Genomic DNA, 5,906 nt, shown 5'->3' with positions numbered 1-5,906 from the left:
GTTGCCCCTGCTATTATTCTGCATATTAACATCAGCTCCAGCTTTCGAAACACATCAACACACTCTGTAGATCCCCACTCTGCTGCTGTATGAAGTGGTGTGTCACCTGTATCATTCTGTACATTAACATCAGCTCCAGCCTTCAGTAACACATCAACATACTCTGTAGATCTCTCCCATGTTGCCCCTGCTGCTACTAATGTTCTATGAAGTGGTGTGTCACCTGTATCATTTTGTATATGAGCATCAGCTCCAGCCTTCAGTAACACATCAACACACTGTGTAGATCCCCAAAATGATGCTGCTCTATGAAGTGGTGTGTCACCTGTATTATTCAGTACATTAACATTAGCTCCAGCCTTCAGTAACACATCTACACACTCTGTAGATTCCCAAAATGCTGCTGTAAGAAGTGGTGTGTCACCTGTATTATTTTGTATATTAATATCAGCTCCAGCCTTCAGTAACACATCAACACACTCTGTAGATCCCCAAAATGATGCTGCTCTATGAAGTGGTGTGTCACCCGTATTATTCTGTACATTAACATCAGCTCCAGCCTTCAGTAACACATAAACATACTCTGTAGATCTCTCCCTTGTTGTCCCTGCTGCTACTAATGTTCTATGAAGTGGTGTGTCACCTGTATTATTTTGTATATTAGCATCAGCTCCAGCTTTCAGTAACACATCAACACACTCTGTAGATCCCAATCCTGTTGCTTCTGCTGCTGCTGTATGAAGTTGTGTGTCACCTGTATTATTCTGTACATTAACATCAGCTCCAGCCTTCAGTAACACATCAACACACTCTGTCGATCCCCAAAATGATGCTGCTCTATGAAGTGGTGTGTCACCTGTATGATTCTGTACATGAACATCAGCTCCAGCCTTCAGTAACACATCAACATACTCTGCAAATCTCTCCCATGTTGCCCCTGCTATTATTCTGCATATTAACATCAGCTCCAGCTTTCGAAACACATCAACACACTCTGTAGATCCCCACTCTGCTGCTGTATGAAGTGGTGTGTCACCTGTATCATTCTGTACATTAACATCACCTCCATCCTTCAGTAACACATCAACATACTCTGTAGATCTCTCCCATGTTGCCCCTGCTGCTACTAATGTTCTATGAAGTGGTGTGTCACCTGTATCATTTTGTATATGAGCATCAGCTCCAGCCTTCAGTAACACATCAACACACTGTGTAGATCCCCAAAATGATGTTGCTCTATGAAGTGGTGTGTCACCTGTATTATTCTGTACATTAACATTAGCTCCAGCCTTCAGTAACACATCTACACACTCTGTAGATTCCCAAAATGCTGCTGTAAGAAGTGGTGTGTCACCTGTATTATTTTGTATATTAATATCAGCTCCAGCCTTCAGTAACACATCAACACACTCTGTAGATCCCCAAAATGATGCTGCTCTATGAAGTGGTGTGTCACCCGTATTATTCTGTACATTAACATCAGCTACAGCCTTCAGTAACACATAAACATACTCTGTTGATCTCTCCCATGTTGTCCCTGCTGCTACTAATGTTCTATGAAGTGGTGTGTCACCTGTATTATTTTGTATATTAGCATCAGCTCCAGCTTTCAGTAACACATCAACACACTCTGTAGATCCCAATCCTGTTGCTTCTGCTGCTGCTCTATGAAGTGGTGTGTCACCTGTATTATTCTGTACATTAACATCAGCTCCAGCCTTCAGTAACACATCAACACACTCTGTAGATCCCCAAAAGGCTCCTGCTGCTGTATGAAGTGGTGTGTCACCTGTATTATTCTGTACATTAACATCAGCTCCAACCTTCAGTAACACATCAAGACACTATGTAGATTCCCATCCTGCTGCTGTAAGAAGTGGTGTGTCACCTGTATGATTCTGTACATGAACATCAGCTCCAGCCTTCAGTAACACATCAAGACACTCTGTAGATCCCCAAAATGATGCTGCTCTATGAAGTGGTGTGTCACCTGTATTATTCTGTACATGAACATCAGCTCCAGCCTTCAGTAACACATCAAGACACTCTGTAGATTCCCATCCTGCTGCTGTATGAAGTGGTGTGTCACCTATATTACTGTGTACATTAACATCAGCTCAAGCCTTCAGTAACACATCAACACACTCTGTAGATCCCCATCCTGTTGCTGCCCTGATGAATCAAATCCACAAATGTCTTTTGAATCTACATAGGACTTGCAACTAGTGCACAGGTTTCTGTTCTGTATTATTCTGTATATTAACATCAGCTCCAGCCTTCAGTAACACATTAACACATTCTGTAGATTCCCACTCTGCTGCTGTATGAAGTGGTGTGTCACCTGTATTATTTTGTACATTAACATCAGCTCCAGCCCTCAGTAACACTGCAACACACTCTGTAGATCCCCAAAATGATGCTGCTCTATGAAGTGGTGTGTCACCTGTATTATTCTGTACATTAACATCACCTCCAGTCTTCAGTAACACATCAACATACTCTGTAGATCCGCATCCTGCTGCTGTATGAAGTGGTGTGTCACCTGTGTTATTTTGTATATTAATATCAGCTCCAGCCTTCAGTAACACATTGACACAGTCTGTAGATCCACACCATGTTGCTGCTGCTGTATGAAGTGGTGTGTCACCCGTATTATTCTGTACATTAACATCAGCTCCAGCCTTCAGTAACACATCAACATACTCTGTAGATCTCTCCCATGTTGCCCCTGCTGCTACTAATGTTCTATGTAGTGGTGTGTCACCTGTATCATTTTGTATATGAGCATCAGCTCCAGCCTTCAGTAACATATCAACACACTCTGTAGATCCCAATCCTTTTGCTTCTGCTGCTGCTGTATGAAGTGGTGTGTCACCTGTATTATTCTGTACATTAACATCAGCTCCAGCCTTCAGTAACACATCAACACACTCTGTAGATCCCCAAAATGCTGCTGCTCTATGAAGTGGTGTGTCACCTGTATGATTCTGTACATGAACATCAGCTCCAGCCTTCAGTAACACATCAACATACTCTGCAGATCTCTCCCATGTTGCCCCTGCTATAATTCTGCATATTAACATCAGCTCCAGCTTTCGAAACACATCAACACACTCTGTAGATCCCCACTCTGCTGCTGTATGAAGTGGTGTGTCACCTGTATCATTCTGTACATTAACATCACCTCCAGCCTTCAGTAACACATCAACATACTCTGTAGATCTCTCCCATGTTGCCCCTGCTGCTACTAATGTTCTATGAAGTGGTGTGTCACCTGTATCATTTTGTATATGAGCATCAGCTCCAGCCTTCAGTAACACATCAACACACTGTGTAGATCCCCAAAATGATGCTGCTCTATGAAGTGGTGTGTCACCTGTATTATTCTGTACATTAACATTAGCTCCAGCCTTCAGTAACACATCTACACACTCTGTAGATTCCCAAAATGCTGCTGTAAGAAGTGGTGTGTCACCTGTATTATTTTGTATATTAATATCAGCTCCAGCCTTCAGTAACACATCAACACACTCTGTAGATCCCCAAAATGATGCTGCTCTATGAAGTGGTGTGTCACCCGTATTATTCTGTACATTAACATCAGCTACAGCCTTCAGTAACACATAAACATACTCTGTTGATCTCTCCCATGTTGTCCCTGCTGCTACTAATGTTCTATGAAGTGGTGTGTCACCTGTATTATTTTGTATATTAGCATCAGCTCCAGCTTTCAGTAACACATCAACACACTCTGTAGATCCCAATCCTGTTGCTTCTGCTGCTGCTCTATGAAGTGGTGTGTCACCTGTATTATTCTGTACATTAACATCAGCTCCAGCCTTCAGTAACACATCAACACACTCTGTAGATCCCCAAAAGGCTCCTGCTGCTGTATGAAGTGGTGTGTCACCTGTATTATTCTGTACATTAACATCAGCTCCAACCTTCAGTAACACATCAAGACACTATGTAGATTCCCATCCTGCTGCTGTAAGAAGTGGTGTGTCACCTGTATGATTCTGTACATGAACATCAGCTCCAGCCTTCAGTAACACATCAAGACACTCTGTAGATCCCCAAAATGATGCTGCTCTATGAAGTGGTGTGTCACCTGTATTATTCTGTACATGAACATCAGCTCCAGCCTTCAGTAACACATCAAGACACTCTGTAGATTCCCATCCTGCTGCTGTATGAAGTGGTGTGTCACCTATATTACTGTGTACATTAACATCAGCTCAAGCCTTCAGTAACACATCAACACACTCTGTAGATCCCCATCCTGTTGCTGCCCTGATGAATCAAATCCACAAATGTCTTTTGAATCTACATAGGACTTGCAACTAGTGCACAGGTTTCTGTTCTGTATTATTCTGTATATTAACATCAGCTCCAGCCTTCAGTAACACATTAACACATTCTGTAGATTCCCACTCTGCTGCTGTATGAAGTGGTGTGTCACCTGTATTATTTTGTACATTAACATCAGCTCCAGCCCTCAGTAACACTGCAACACACTCTGTAGATCCCCAAAATGATGCTGCTCTATGAAGTGGTGTGTCACCTGTATTATTCTGTACATTAACATCACCTCCAGTCTTCAGTAACACATCAACATACTCTGTAGATCCGCATCCTGCTGCTGTATGAAGTGGTGTGTCACCTGTGTTATTTTGTATATTAATATCAGCTCCAGCCTTCAGTAACACATTGACACAGTCTGTAGATCCACACCATGTTGCTGCTGCTGTATGAAGTGGTGTGTCACCCGTATTATTCTGTACATTAACATCAGCTCCAGCCTTCAGTAACACATCAACATACTCTGTAGATCTCTCCCATGTTGCCCCTGCTGCTACTAATGTTCTATGTAGTGGTGTGTCACCTGTATCATTTTGTATATGAGCATCAGCTCCAGCCTTCAGTAACATATCAACACACTCTGTAGATCCCAATCCTTTTGCTTCTGCTGCTGCTGTATGAAGTGGTGTGTCACCTGTATTATTCTGTACATTAACATCAGCTCCAGCCTTCAGTAACACATCAACACACTCTGTAGATCCCCAAAATGCTGCTGCTGCTGTCTGAAGTGGTGTGTCACCTGTATTATTCTGTACATTAACATCAGCTCCAGCCTTCAGTAACACATCAAGACACTCTGTAGATTCCCACTCTGCTGCTGTATGAAGTGGAATGTCACCTGTATTATTTTGTACATTAACATCAGCTCCAGCCTTCAGTAACACATCAAGACACTCTTTAGATCCCCAAAATGATGCTGCTCTATGAAGTGGTGTGTGACCCGTATTATTCTGTACATTAACATCAGCTCCAGCCTTCAGTAACACATCAACATACTCTGTAGACCTCTCCCATGTTGCCCATGCTGCTACTAATGTTCTATGAAGTGGTGTGTCACCTGTATTATTCTGTACATTAACATCAGCTCCAGCCTTCAGTAACACATCAGCATACTCTGTAGATCTCTCCCATGTTCCCCTGCTGCTACTAATGTTCTATGAAGTGGTGTGTCACCTGTATTATTCTGTACATTAACATCAGCTCCAGCCTTCAGTAACACATCAACACACTGTGTAGATCCCCAAAATGATGCTGCTCTATGAAGTGGTGTGTCACCTGTATGATTCTGTACATGAACATCAGCTCCAGGCTTCAGTAACACATCAAGACACTCTGTAGATTCCCATCCTGCTGCTGTCTGAAGTGGTGTGTCACCTATATTACTCTGTACATTAACATCAGCTCCAGCCTTCAGTAACACATCAACACACTCTGTAGATCCCCATCCTGTTGCTGCCCTGATCAATCAAATCCACAAATGTCTTTTGAATCTACATAGGACTTGCAACTAGTGCACAGGTTTCTGTTCTGTATTATTCTGTATA

This window comes from Haliotis asinina, chromosome 4 (assembly GCF_037392515.1).
Source record: "Haliotis asinina isolate JCU_RB_2024 chromosome 4, JCU_Hal_asi_v2, whole genome shotgun sequence".
Taxonomy (NCBI): Eukaryota; Metazoa; Mollusca; class Gastropoda; order Lepetellida; family Haliotidae; genus Haliotis; species Haliotis asinina.
The sequence above is the reverse complement of the archived record's forward strand: the minus strand, read 5'-3'. Positions refer to the sequence as shown.